The 16,666-nt window shown below is 30.7% G+C and overlaps 1 protein-coding gene across 1 annotated transcript in view; it reads right to left on the reverse strand.

The window, feature by feature from the left end:
- LOC124355570 overlaps positions 1-16,666 on the reverse strand; it is a 608,556-nt gene that overhangs the window by 452,043 nt on the left and 139,847 nt on the right. The window lies entirely within an intron of this gene.

A 16,666-nucleotide genomic window follows, 5' to 3' on the forward strand; every position in this document is an offset into this window, starting at 1 on the left:
TAATTTGATGGGAATGGTACTTTAATACTGTTGATGTGTTTGTTAATGGTTCCAATTGTATAACATTAAATATTATTCACATAGAAAATAACTTTATAAGCAGTATAAAGCTGGATTTTAGGTGCATTTAGGTTGTAATGTAATATATTATCGGCACAGGAATAACGAGATAATTCTGATATTGATATTGATATAGTACACTTATGCGTTGATTTCAATGCATCCGTAGTTTCAAATAAAATACAATTTTATGTTACTTTAGGCCTATATCGCTTATGATGAATGAAATAGCGATTTTACTAGTTAATACAAATTTATTTTATTTTTAATAACTCATTGTTTTCTCAATATAATTTAAATAATGGAATGTAAAAACTATTTTAGATCGGATAATGCACAGTACATTATTGTATGTTATTATCTATAAGACACCTATTAATACAGAATCCCAATTTGATATATGTAGATTCATGTTATAACAAGGTGGGACTACGTCACACAATGTATCTAATGAAGTTTCATGAAGACTATCAAATCTATAGCTTATTACATCTTTGTGATATTCTGCAGACAGATAGATAGGCAGGCAGAAAATCCTACAGAACATAAATGTTTACCTTACCCGGCAGATCACATATACAGTAAATTGTGTGCCTACCGAGTAATAAAATTCAATGACACTCATCCCAATTCCTTGGTCCAGCATGCAACATCACATAATTCTACCTTGTTAACGTATAAAGTTCCATGAAAATTATAAAGTATACAGATGCAATCTTTTTTCGGTATATATCACCTCATTATACATTAATTTTTTTTTTTAATTTAAGTTTCATTGCAGCGTGTAAATATTTAAAATTTCAGTTAGTTATTGAGGGTACTACAATGAAAGGCTGCGCTGATATCAAATCTTGTCACCAATTTTTTACGTTGACTTTACGGTCTATTATTTTTGTCCATAATATATAGGTATGCTAAATCTATCAAAATGTAATTTGTTAAAATCTCATGTGATTGTAATCAGCAAGTTTAAAAGTTTATTTATTTTACCATTTCCTATTACTATCATTGCTACTCATAAACCAATTTTCAACTATTCTCTAACGCCAAATCCCCATGGTGTGATATGCACTATCATAAATAAAGCTTCATAAAAGATACCAAGTAATAAGTTTTTTAATTACCTTAGCAACCATAACGGAACTAGATAAAACGTTTTATGTTCGTATAGTTTTTGTTGTTCTCATTGTTGTTATTATTGTCACGCTATTATTTGCAATCATATGTGTTTTATCTTTTACCTGTTGGTTTCTTACTATGTTGGTTTATTGGTATTTGTGTAGATGATTATTCTCGATTATTTCTATTTTCAGAACAGCTTTGCACGATCGAAAAATACTCTCTACAAATGCTTTTTAGAGCTAATTGATGCCCTTCCATAAACACAACAATGACAAGCAAACACCGATACTCGTTACATCCTCATTGACTCAAACACAGGATGTTTATTTGTTAAACATCGCAGCTGCTCCTATGTTAATAGGGCTCTACTCATCCATTAATGCGATATAAATTATTTATAGCCCTCTTGTTGACATCAGTCTTCGTAAAAAAAGAATACTAAACATATCTTTGCAATTTTCTTGAACAAATGTTATAACTTAATATAAAAAATAAGTAAGAGTGAATATTAACATTATTAATATAACTCAATGGATATGATCTTGTATGGTTATAACCAATGTAATTTATATTTTTGACTATTTATTCATTGTCTTTAATTGATTTGTAATGCTTATTTGGTTGCATTCTTTTTAACCATATTGGTTTAAAGTAAACTGTTGTAGTGATAATAAAGATATATAAAGTGTTGCTAAAATATAGTCCAATATGACCATTATATTAATTTATTAGCGTAAAGAATTGAGGTTATAAAAATATTTCTATCACACAAAATCTTTGTCAAAATTTAATAATAACTGTAATAAATTTGTTTTTATATTGTTGTTACATTCCGCCACACTATAACGTTTTGAAACAACGCAAGATTTTAAGGACATCTTTTGTTGAGAAAGACTACATTCTACACGAAGTACTACACGAGAGAGAGAGAGAGAGAGAGAGAGAGAGAGAGAGAGAGAGAGAGAGAGAGACGTTCATTAATGTCAGGAGTAGAGGGGATGTGCAAATGAGTCTTCGTATATACGTCCATAATGTAGTATGTACAAGACTGTGGACGGTAGTCTGCAGACAGTGGGGTGAATGAAGATCCTCTCACACTAACCGAAATAGGTCGTCTGTCTACCTTGTGTTACTCTAAGAACAGAATCTGCACTTAGACAGTAAGGATGCAATTATTGTAATAAGCATTCTTCATGCATTATAAATTTATTCACAGGGAATTTACGCATTATTTAGATAATGAAACTACTATTCACAATTGTGTAACCAGTTTTCTCAACATTGCGGGTTTACTTTTAATAATACAAGGTATACACAGTGGAAAACCTCACGGATTTAGAGATGTAGGAAGTATAGTTGGTCAATTTGGCAACTCCTCGATAGTTTAAATTTTATTTTTATTTTTAAACGACTTCATTTGATTGAACCTTGAGTTTTCTATTTCGTTTAAGGGACCTTACGACTGGTTTTAGTCATATATAATCTAACCACCTCCCTCCCGTTTGAGTTATCATTGACTGATATTTGTTAAATAATAAACTACTCCAGAATGTCCAAATTATTGAGCAGTTATTGCCTTAAAGATATGTTTAAACATATAATTTGAATTTTAACAAGAAATCTAATTATTTAATTTGTACACATATTGTCAAGAGTGTTGTTAAACTACCATATATTTATAAGTACACTGAAACTTGATATTTTATAATCAAATAATGTTTTGAATAGTATAAACTGGTTTGAATAAAAATTATAAAATGTTATTTTTGTATTGATTTCTAAATAAAGTATACATTTTTTGTTCCATCAGAACTTTTGAAAATGTATGTAAACATTTTTCAAATACTCATAGAATATATGGATAAAGTATTCAAAAGAACTTTACGAACAATGCAAAAAAAGGTACCGACAAAGGTACAAAATGATATGATTTTCAACTTTACTATACGAAATAAACGAGCAAGCAACTTCGTCTTGATTAATATCTCGAGATCAACAGATTATTAAATCCTCTCTGTTTGACTCTTCGAGTTAAACTCTGGTGTTGATTGGACTGATTTCTTGATCTTTAATTAAAAATATTATCTTGACCTAACTTAAAAAGTATTGAAAGTTGTCTTTTATTTATTCGACCATTATGATTTGATAGATAAAATATTACAAACCTATCTCTCTGAAGTTGTTCAGTGTTATAATATTCCATTCTTTTGTTAACCCAATTTTATGAAACACGCTTTATAAAATTGTAATGAATTTTAACTGTATTTAAAATGTATAACTATTTAAAAAAAGAAAACATAATCAGTCAGTTTAATGTGCAATGGTTCTTTTTCTCATAAAGAACAAAACGGCAGAGTTTACAGAATATGAGCTAAGTACATCAACATTTCATATTGTTTAGGTTCTCATATTTCGTGTATTCTCTTCAGTATGTCATAAAAGATTTTAACTGTTTTGTTTAGTTCAGAGTAAATTTGTGAATTGCAAGAAAAGTTTTATTTTAATGGAATACATAACATGTGTTTACGTGATTGCATTAGAAATAACAAACCTAGTTGTTAGTTAAATATTGAAAATGTATTTTGTTGTTCTAAGTAAGTGTTTGAATTATCAAAAATGCCTCACAAATTAATTTCTCGATTGATCAGAGAATGAGAGTACCTCAACAAATAGATTGCACCATACTTTGTAGACTGGATGTCTCTCATGTCAAAACTAAGTAAAAATTCATTTAGAACTTTTTCGTCACCTAATCTTTTTGCATCTCTTCAGACAAACATGACTCCAGATTCCAGGAGTCGTCTGTGACAGACGCTGCGCACTTAGAGGAAGTTGAACTAGAGCTACACACAATATTCATATTGATTCAACGCTTTGCAACATATCTACGTTATGTGTGTTATGACTTATTATAAAAGGCTATATACTAAGCTTTATTTTCTACGCAGTTATTTGAAAACGAAGCCATCCATAAGTGTAAAGTTATGAATATGTCCATATAGAGTCCAAACACGTGTACCAAAAGTACATAAGTTTGGATTTTTAATTGCTATAACGGTTGTGATAACAGTTTAAACCAAATGTTTAACTTGAAATAACCATTTAAAGACTTTTATAGTAAACCATTTTTACTCAGAGAAATGTCTTCTTCAGGTTTCTCAGCTATATAAACTAATCATGTACTTTAACTGTTACTTTATTTAGTTGAATTGTAATAGATGTTTCAGGTCACATATCAGAATAGAACTGAAATGTAATAATTATTCCATTACTGCTTTAAGTATTTAACTAGTCAGCATATTCAATATCAATATCTTTTTAATCAATCCTATTCGACACAGTTTTTATGTTTTATTACTTATTTTACTCAATATTGCTGTAGTGGTAACCAAATTAATAACTCTAAATTAAAGAAAACCATTACAATGAAGTCTAATGGACAGCAGTCTTTGATGTAACGAAGTAAAATAAAGCGAATGAAATGATCTTTTGATCTCAGTGTTAATTAAGTCAAAGTTAACTGCTGGTACATTTCGTAAAGATTTCGGTTATGATCACTCTTTCCATATGCATAACCCTTAATAATTTTGTGTGCAAAATGTTATATTTTTATATTTTGTATCTTCTTATGTTTTATTGTAAATAAATAATTTTAATTAAATAATAAAGTTGAAACTGACTGCTCGTGCATTTCGTATAGATTTGCTCTTACTAAACCATTTACAAAGTATCACATGTTGAAATTTCATTTGATTGTGCATAAGACTGTTTACAAAATGGGTTTTCTATAATGCTCTAGTTGCCATAATGGTTACCCCTAAGACCTATCTAAATTGTGGCTTACATGTACGCTAACGCTCAGCCATATTCCGCAGAGTAACATGAACCATCATCGAACTCGATGTACTTCATAAAAAAAGAATCTTAATGTGCAATTTCAAATCTATAAGTCATTTCATTCGTCGAGATAGCGAGCAAACAGACAGATAGACAGTCATATATGAAGTTTTTCATCGCCTTATCTAGTAGGCATCCCTAACGCTAAAAGCCAATAAGAAAACGTAGAAGATTTATAACTGTATTAGTAGTTCAAGGTCACACTTCTTGTGCTTTCACGCCATCTCCAAGCTTTCTGCAATGTGAAAGCCGTGTCATAATACTGGCAAATCACTAAAATTTTCGGGTTTCTGGCTCTTGTCTTAAGTGAAACTATCTAAGAATTGCTAGGTGATCATTATGACTCCTTAGATAAAACGTAACGTCTATCGCATTAGTTTATTTTTATTAAATACCCTTACGTGTTTTATATTAAATATTTATGAACATGATATTTAAAGGTTTATATACATATATTTTTACTTACCATAAGAATTATGAAGTTTCTCCGTCTTGAAAAATAATAATATTGTCTACTTTATGAACTTTGGACCAAAAGCGGGCAGGTGTGTCTCCTATTGTAATAAATAATTCATACTTTACCCGATATGGATCCGAGTGAGAGGGTGGGAGAGTGAATAAGGGAGAGCGATAGAGACAGAGAGAATACAAACTGTAATTTCATATATGGAGCCCCAGGGAGGAATAATGAAAATAAGTTTCTTCTCAAAACCACCGAGTGTCATAGTTGGCCTCTGCAGTGGTTTGTTATACTCGCACAGCTGAGTGTAAACTGAGAGTAGCAATCTCGATGATATTATGAGTAGTATATATACATATATATATATATATATATATATATATATATATATATATATATATATCATAGTATGAATTTATAATATAATCTGTTTTATCAATTATGGCCTCTAATTATTCCTAAATTAAATACACTATGCAAAAATTATGTTTTACTTACCTAAAAGACAGACAAATTACAAACTATTAACGATTAAAATTATATATTATTTTATATCTACAGTTATACTCCTTTCTGATCAAATTGACTACCTTCGTTCTTATAACACATATTAAATCATAACATGTCTTCATGTATTATGCATTCGCTGTTAGTTATAGTCTTTACTTTAGCATTTACTTTACATTTACAGGAACAAATACCGGACCCTGATATCCCCATTAGATGCAATATCTAATAGAGTCATTGTAAGAAACCGTAACTGCCTAAACAGACTAGTTCTGCTGTGCTATAAAATTAGACACTCCACTCACTATTCCTTGGAAAGTTACAGTTTCACAAAAAAAATCATAATTATTTTACACGTATTCTCCACACAACCGCAGTTCCATAACCTTTACGACTTCCACAGGTGTGTCTCTCAGATCTATTATAAGAACGTGATTACATCAATAGATAACATCGATATCAGAGAGTCTTATCGAAAAACTTTCAAAAAATTGCAACTGTTGACTCTGCCAAGTGTATGCATTTTGGAACCAGTTTCATTCCGTTTATCTAAAGTTGTTCTATAAGGGAACGAGGCTTACAAGTGCTTGAGACACGAGGCAAAGGTAGCTAACGAACTGGAAGATACAGAACGGTACTATATAGATGTCCAATTTCTTAGCTAGTTGCTAGATTGTTTTAAATGTAGGAACGCCCAAGGCGTTATAGATTGTTTTAAAATGTTTTGTTAGCGTCAAAAGCATTAAATAACGTCGTCGAGCGTTAGGCATAAAATTGGAATACCTTCTGAAAAAAATGAAAATGGCGTAAAATACTATTTCGAAATATATATATGTATATATGTATGTATATATATATATACGTTGTTATTAAGTCCAAGCAATACACATGTCAACTTTAATCTAATTATGTCCACTATATGTTTTGTGATGGAGTATCAAACATATAAAAGACTTACACACCCAAAACATTCAAATATAAACACTTAAAATTAATTCTTCACAAATTTATGATAAAAAGAAATAATAAACAGTATAAAAATAACAGACAGATAGTATTTACCACTTAGATTTTAAATTTTTTTACAGATACAATTATCTGTAGTGTTAGATATACATTTTTTATGTAAATTAATTTGTTTTACAGTTGTATTTTTCATCTATGATACTCAATGTCGCCATTAACAAAATAACAAACACAAACCTGTACAGTGGTGTCGTGCACTGGGTAATTAGCAGGTGATTGCTCCCCATTGGGCGAGGGAATTAAAAATATTCCTCTAGAATGCAATCGAATCACTCCTGACCATTCCATAATGTTAATTAGGGAATATTTGATATCAATCTCGTTGCTTGTTTGGGACCGAGAACATGTCGCTTAAAACTCTTTTTAATTGTACTGCAGCTTGCGTGTCTCGAGTGAGGTTGTTCATTTTGGGCCAAACAAATGTCCATACATTTATCGTTTTAAATGTAGTTTAGTTTCAATTCGCCCAAGGAGCAGACATTTAAAGGACCCCTTTGATCCGCATTAAATTTAATTTATGGACTTTGGCTTTCGTTACCTGGGCCAGATGTGAAATCCCGTGTAATTGGATAATCCAACCTTCTGATACTGGATGATTCTGAGTGTGAAATGTACTGCTCTCTACTCTCAACTGTAAATGTGTCTATAAACAGTGTGTCGACCTGGTGACACTCCTTTCTAGGAATGAGACATATCTGAGCCGTACCGTATAGCAGGTGAAGACCACTTCGGTGTGTGGCATGATTCATTTAATCAACTCTTTTCTTTTTATGCCACCTTCCCCTTTCAATCCATATTTGTTCTTAACTTTCTAAATCGTTGACTCTTGAATCTCGACGTGATAGAATATACTACGACGTTACAATGTATTCCATATCTGTTTGCTATGTCATACTAACTGATTCATCCTGTGTCCACATATGGTATACATTTATATCCGATTGGTATATAACCTCTTATTACTGCAATGGAGGCTCGGGTTAAGGTAAGTACTGTCTTTGTAAGATGATGTAATTTACATGTAACTCAAATTAAATAGAAAATTAATTTCATTTTGTAGCAGTTTGCCCGATTCTGTGAAGCCTAAGAAAAAGATAGAACGGTACGGAACGGTAGGTAGTACGGTAGGTAGATCCGTTCTGTGCAGAGCAAGAATTTATTTAATTATTTGAATGAATTTAATTTGTGGCGTTTAAGAAACTATTTAAAACATTCTCTGCAGTAATATGCATAAATAAGAATAAAATCAAATTTAAAAATAAATTAATAAAAACACAAAAACACGACTATGTTTTTTTTTAGTTAGTTAAGTTCCTTAACTGAAACCTCCAATTTGTATAAAATCCAAAATCCAAATGAATCTGAATAAAATATGTCTACATACAATATTAACTACAGATGATAAAGAGAAAAGAAATGTTACTAATATTTCAAGATTTTCGTTGTGAACACATTGTAGCCTTGATTGCCATTTTACGCAGGCATATAAATGGGAAACTTAAATACCAGTGGGGTGGGGCTTATGGTAATTTTGAAATGTAAATAGACCTGTACATTATTCCAGTAGTTAAATTAAGTAGATAATAAATCTTATCTTAATTGGTTTATCAGTATTTTCATAGTGGAGGGGAAATAATCATCACATCTATGTAAACTTTTGTAGTCATAATAATTACTATAGAGGTGTTTAATATCCTGTAAATTATTCCTGTGGTTAAGTTAAGTAGATAATAAATTTTCTTTTAATTCGTTTAGAAGTTTTTGAGGGGAATTATCCTCACATCTATGTAACCGTTTATAGTCATAATAACTAATATACGGGTGTTTAATATAACTATTTTAATTTATCAAAGCGATTTTGATTTTTTAATTCTACTCAAAACTTTAATGTGCACGGTGTAACAGCTCTCTCTACTAACATTTTCTGGTATCGCTCCTGGACCAAAGAGAAACTAAAATATCATTATTAATTAACGTAGCTATGGTAGGAAGAGTTGATTTCATGTTAATTTTGAGTTAAGCTCCAGTTCACCTTCCTCTTGATACAGCCTCTGGAGTATGATGCTGTCACAGACTTGACTCCTGGAATCTGGAGTCATGTTCGTCAATTGTGCACCTTATGAGACAGTAAGAATATATCTTCACATAGATACTATGTTTTTAGTCGCGGTGTTTCTGATTTCGAAACGATATAATTCATTTTGATTTTTAGAAGGCACCATTTTTTTAAATAAAGCCAGTAAAAATTATTATATTTCTGATATACGTATTACCTTTAAAAGTTATAAAGCTATGCACCAAATTTTAACTTAGTGCAACAAAAAGTTCTCAAATTAAACATTTATAAACAAAAATACAAAATAGCGGTTTTTGGTTTATTATTAAGTTTAAATATGATATTTTGGTTTGTATTTTGTCCAGAAATAATACATGAAAAGGTTGGAATAGAGTTTTGAAATACCCTGTCTGTATAAAAACTTGTCAAACTTTAATTAATTGAAGCTGTCTGTTAAAATTTAGAAGGGTAGAAAACTATGTTTAATAGCGTTCAGTTTACGATTGCAATGATCAAATTCTCTTCGAAAATTTCACAAATATCTTAAGATACAATCAAATTATTCAAATAGCAAGCCTTTTCTGTTTTTTTTTATTCAATAACGCTGGACAGTTTTTGGTATAATAGAACATACTGCATATTTGTACCATAATTAAATATAAATAGATCTGTATAAATGATAGATATACATGAACTTATTCATTGTCAATATAAAAATACTAGTCCGTCTGTGGAAACCAATATGAAGGACAGAATCTGGGAGTATTGCCTTTCTGGATATCAAATATCAATACCCTAGATGGAACTGTGTTATTGGCGAAAATTGTAGGAGTTCTAGAAATATCAATTCGTATTCTGTTATTGATAATTGGATACATTATGTTATGAGAGCTATATAAAAGATGTATTTTTAATTAATCATGTATTGGTTTTTTGAGCCAGTGTTATTTTATTATGTAGCGTGTAACTGTTTCTTTATGAAAAGAATATTAATTAATTAATTATTATTATTACTCCAGAAATTGTAGTAAACATCAGACCCACAGTTCAAAAATTATATTTTACATTAACTGGCTTGATTCATTAATTATTAAAACAAAATCATTCTTCGTCAGTTTATAAATGACCTATTCCACTCAGACTACCCATGGACACTATGCAGTTATAACTTTGCTATGAATCTGAACCCTTATAATTTTTATTTACTAAAGCCTTTTTTCTAGTAAAAGTCATTTGGAAAAATAGTCATCTTCCAGCCCCACTCTGCCGCACTCCACACTTTGAGTTTCGTTGACGTCAATGAAACCCCATAATCTTCTATTGTGAAAACACGTTACTTCCAAGAGTATCACACATCAGTAATGGTGCTTAGAAACATCTCCTCTCCTCACACATTTCTCTTTAGATTATCCTGCCGTATAACCTAAAATTCAAATGTGGGGAGCAGTATGATAGCGCTATAAATGTTTGAAGTAAGAGATGTCCTTTGGATGAAATCCGTATCACATGAAAACTGCTAGTTAACCTTTGGCCATATATAGAATATTTTGTCTATAAACGAATGTTAATTTTGAAAATACTTTCCGACCTGTGAGTTATTATCAAGCTTTTCTGATTTCAGTCAATGATGATCGGATGGGAGGATACCTGAGCTCGCCGCACATCGTTTATAAATTCACTGCAACAGATACGGGAAGTGATGGCTTTCAACAGGGCGTCGTTAAAGATCCATGTACGAACTGTACATAAGCTGGATCGGTAAAACTATTGAAGACGGGCATCAAAAGGAATCTGAACCACTGGATGTACCTCGCTTATACCCTCATTAAAGATATACCTCGCTACGTATATCACTGAATCCTAAAAACTAATCGTACTCTAAAGGTGATTAGTTTATCAAATAACTCACTCGAACTATAATACATCTCCAAGCATCTGTACGGTAAGTGATGATCTATAATATAACACCCCATTTCCTCACCTATTTTGACTAACCAAGTCCGGAAGCTATTGAGCTCTAATAAGAGTAATCTACATTCAGTACCGCTCGTGGTTGCATGCGATGTTCGTAAGAACACATGTGGTACCGTAGAACAGCATACAGTGTACAATCCTTTGGAGTCAGTATTTTAAACCCAAGGATTGTAATACCTACCTTACATCAAACATTTGTATCTCTGGCCCCACAAACACAGAAGATTTTTGCTGAATTTACGAGTCCTGATTTTTATAACTACGTACGTTATTTCCAGTCCATGTTGGTTCCTAGCTGCAGTAATAACTGTATCAGACTAATTAACTCACCACTGAAATGTGTTAAAGTTAAGTACAAAACATCACACATTCTTCTAACGGGACGGTTTTATGCGGCAAAGTCATGTGTAGTAGCTAAGGAGCTACTTACATTTGTACGATTTACGTACTGTATTAAAAGGGAATTATGATATGTGATAAGTATGATATATTCATTGCACTTTAAAAATAGATCTGGGAATAAATAAATACATATATACATATACGTACATATATAAATATAAATCATAGTTAATATTTTGCCACTGTTGTTTTGCAGTTGACTATCTCGCAGCACATGAAGAAGTTGTTAATTGTGAGTAGACAGCTCAGACACATTTTGTGCAAACTTAGCTAAGCACCTCTCTCGAGATCTTGTTACACTGTTGCCGCAGCAATGAACAAGGCTAATTCACTGTTCCTACAAACAACACAACTACGAGCAAACTGTTATGAAATTCTCACATCCCATATCACTTCATGTATTTTAGAATATGTGAAATATTTATTTATTTTAACACTTTCTACCACATTTTTAACACTTTTACTAGCTAAAGTAGTCATTTGAATTTAATGGAATTTGATTAATATGCAAGGCCGTTTATTGTACGAGAACTTCCAGATATACAGAAACAATACTCAGAACCCTGCAGCTCAAGGAAAACCAATATAGGACAATAGACATACGATTCTATTGTTCTATTGCCTTACCGACTACCCCCTATCTTGTTGCACTGCAAATATAACATCTTCATCTCAGCCTGCCCTTATTACTTATTTTCTTTTTGTTTCATTTTAAGATTTAGAAGTTTATTCATTATAAAAAAATGTTTATAATATATTTGAAAAATATTGAAAATATATTTCTAAATACATATAAGTATATTTAAATTAAATACATAAATTTTATAAAATTATTATAACTCTATTTACGCATGTCATCTTTCAGCCAAATCGTCTTTTGACATAAACCTCAAGTTTCATAATGGTGCCATAAAGCACATTGTTTTAGTCGGCTTGTAAAGTTCAATCATAACATTCTTTCAGTGAGTAGAATGGTTGTTTTTGTATCCATTTCATCAGACTGTCTCCAAAGCTTTTCCATTCCAAATCTTTTAAAACGGTATAGTTTGAATTCTTTATACTTGAAGCACGTTTATGCACTGGCATGTAGTATTTTATTACAAACCTTGTGTTATGGCGAGCTTTCTGTTCATCGTACTTTGCCATTCGTACTATATTAGTTAAATTTAAACCATAATTTTATTCACCATTAAAACAATTTCAAGAAATAAATAGTGAAATATAAGGTCAGAGGAAGACTACATCCAACTTTAACATTTATATTCCACACAATAGAGTAATACATGTTCATCTCGTATTAATTAACAAAACAACACAAAAGTTAAGTAACAATTGGAAGTGGATTTTAGTAAGTTTTTAGTGACGTGAGGTAACATCAAATCGGAAATTAAAATTTGAAGTAGTACTTTTAAAGGTCAAATTGGTCTGTTCCTTTATGGGTCCTAGAAATATTATGATTAGGAAAGGTGCAAATTTAATAAAATTCACGTACATTGAATTCATAAATATTTCAGCTTTCGAACATTTTAATATAATTTATAAGGTAGGACGAAATGATTGTGCAGTGAAGAAATTGGTGTACTAGTATTTCATCATCTTATTACATAGCGCATAGTTGATAGAGTATTTCAGGACATTATAGTGAAGGTTGGTGGGAAATACTACACACAGATTTGTTTAACTTTTCATGTCATTAGATGATTTAACATGGTCGACAGCATTCCTTTTAAGGATTGTCAACCATTATCTGCTACTCTCGTGTTTTTACCATAAACTAAAGTCACTGGAATGTTGTAAAATGTAGAAATTTATTTACTCTTATCTTATATACTGGCTGGTAAAAGGTGTCTTGTCTCTTTTAAGGTGCATTCTCTTAAATTCCTGTTGAATACCCTAAGGCTCGCCGAATTTGTTAGTGTCTATTTTCAACGTGTTTTGTGTATGTTAGGGGTACGTCATTATCATTTAATCCCTATCTAATAAAAGCTTGTAGAGCACAAGTATTTCTATAGCAATTCTGTTAGTTTTGATGGTAGATTCAATCCACAACATGGGTATACAACATAAAACTTAAAGTGTTTCTAAAATAGAATAAAGTATACGAAGGATATTACTTGATATAAAGCAAGACAATAAGTCTCTCTTTTTCTTTCATCCTCAATTCAGAAGAGACTTGAGATATTTTGTTACCTACAGAAGTACACAAATACTTGTCATGTGATATTATTAGCTTTACGTCTTTCCGAGTATTTCATACTCAAAGCACATCACGCTTTTCATAAAAATACGCAGATATTGTTCAATTACGAAAGCTAATATCAAATATAAAATAGAGTAAACTAGATTTGTTGCATTATTGTTGCATTATTCAACAACGATATCCTTTTATTAGAACTTAATATAATTTTCTTACTAATTCTCCTTTTTAGTACGTAATATTCCAAACAAATTAGATGATTCGTGACATTTAGCCAGGAGATGATGATGTTTGGAATAAGGAAAGTTATGGTACAAAAATAATGTACTGATTTTGATCAAATGAACTGTTTGGATACCTACAAATCTACATATATAACAAATATACAAATATAACAAATATACATCGGTCTTTTTATATGCTGCATGGCCTCAATGCCGTTACAAAATTTATGTCAATAATTAAGGTAGTTTAAAAAATTGTTATTCTGAAAGAAGAGATAAAAATATGCCAAATATACTTTATTTCACAAAAATAAAATCGTTAATCTAAAAAACTCATCACTCTGGAGGAAACACTACTGTAATCCAAATATTTTCTTTGATAATACTTAGTGATTGATATTTAAACAAAAATGTCTACTATTAAATATGCACTGTTACATTATTAATGATGCTTTTGTACTGAAAAAATAACCGTTTCGTATTCATGTATTCCAACTGTATGGATACAGGTTAAGTGAGAAAGTCTTTGACGATCGATAGAAACATACTATGCATAATACTATGCATATTTTGAGGGGTTGCTGAAGACAAAGAGTGCTGAAACAGGGCAGCTGATAAGTGATGGCATCAGCATTCAGCAGTAGGCTGAGTTCGCCACATCGTCAGCAAACAGGACCGTTGCGCGTCGTCTTGCATACATTAAGTGATATCTTTAATATTTGTTTCCTGTGCATTAACTATTTACAATTTTTAAAAATGCTTAGCTATCGATTAACGAAATTAAGATTGATTGGCAAAAGTATCAAAAGTTATACATAGTAGCAATTTCAACATATTTAGTAAAAATTGTTGAAACATTATATTATGTTTAATATTATTAAACGGATATTATGTATTTTCACATTCTCATAGTAGCTATTAATTAACATAAATATGTTTAATTTACTTGTTTGTGTAAAAGGACAAGATTTCACGGTTTTATTGAATATCTACTCACTCCAACTTTATCTATTCATTATACTACTAAGGTATCCAGACAGTGTAAAATCCATGTAAGGTTAATTAAAACGCATTAAGTTTTAAATTACCACAATAACCTCAAAGTTCTAAACTATTGTTACTTAGCGTAATTCTAGGCGTCTAGATGCCATTTAATTTACCATCCTACATAACTGTTCTGTAATGCTTATATATACAGAAAATAACTTGGAAAGACGTAGTTGAATAACTAGTTTAAGAATATTTCACCTTTTGAAACATTTATTTTTAAATGATTAAATGCGGTTAGTGTTTACAAGGACAGAATTGGTTTAGAAGTTTCATTACATAAATTAAAAAATGTTTTATATGTGACTCGAAATAGATAAGATAAGAAATTACAAATAAGCTCGAATTTACAATGAGTAATATATGTTTTAGAAACTAATGTTTATCATCGCCTAAAACTCATAAATTCTTAGTATTCCGTGATTGATTTTATTATATTAATAATGAGCTCTATTATTATAATGTGCGTTTTCGGTCTTCGTGTATACTGTGAACAAATAGATACATATTTAGCAAAAGTGCATAATTGCTCCTTGTTTTACAAAATTTATTCAAACGTTCTACCAAATTGATACATGAAACACCTCTAGCATTATCTTTATTTACTAAAAAAAGTCACTTACACACAGTGTTACATAAAAATATATATTACATAAACAGTCTTTAGCTTTGTTTCGGTTTGACTTACGATTTCAACAATGTAAAAGAGGATAATAAGCCACTCCAAGTAAAATAAAGTCACACGCAAATTTTCAAGTCTATGACTTGAATGAGTTAGTTTTTTCATATATCATACGGTTATGTTATGGTACAGTTATGTTTCTCTGGCGCTTAGCCAAGTTGTATAGAAGGATATGCACCATTTTCGAACTTTATATTGTATATTATGTAATGAGCTTTTATACTAAATTTCAAATATGACTTAATTCCTTTTTGACATATAGACGGCGAGAAATAAAAGTGGAAAAAACAAGTAAAATAAGAATTTACTCATTTGCCTGAGGTATGAGGAAAAAGTTAATATCCAAGTTAGTATCTTTGATAGTTGAACGAGAATGTTTACTATTATGGATTATTACGATGTACTCCTCGTTCTTTCAATAATGTATCTTAAAATTCCATTATTGCATAAACTTTTTATTCCATTGCATAAATTTATTACATAAACAATTAAGGAAATATTAGTTTAGCAGGCATATTAGTTTTAGTATATAATCTGGCACATGGGCACTCGTACGTCTAGCGTATAGCTTAACTCTAATTACACAACAATATAGAAAGATACATTTTGCAAGCCTCTAAAAGAAAGGCTTTGCTAATGGTAAGCTTAAACTACCCTTGAGTTACGGTACGTCTATTGTAGTTGTAAAGTATTTATTCTTTCTCAAGAATGGATAGGGTGCTCCAAGACTCTAAGCGCTGAATTTCTTTATAATGGGTTTGCATCATTAGCTATTTCTTAATTTAAATATAAATTTTTTATCCCAGTTTAATTTATTTTGACATATACCCAACAGCGTTAATATCCAACACTCGTTCATGTTTTAACCGAGTGGAGGAAGTTGATTTGGGGCTTGCAGTTAAATTTGATATAAAGGAATTTAACAAAACCAATGACTACGGTAACGAAAGCCACATTTTCTAGTTATTAGGATTGAAAATTTTCCAGATAATTAATTGAAAATACTTTTAAA

The sequence above is a fragment of the Homalodisca vitripennis genome, chromosome 2, assembly GCF_021130785.1.
Source record: "Homalodisca vitripennis isolate AUS2020 chromosome 2, UT_GWSS_2.1, whole genome shotgun sequence".
In the NCBI taxonomy this organism is placed as follows: Eukaryota; Metazoa; Arthropoda; class Insecta; order Hemiptera; family Cicadellidae; genus Homalodisca; species Homalodisca vitripennis.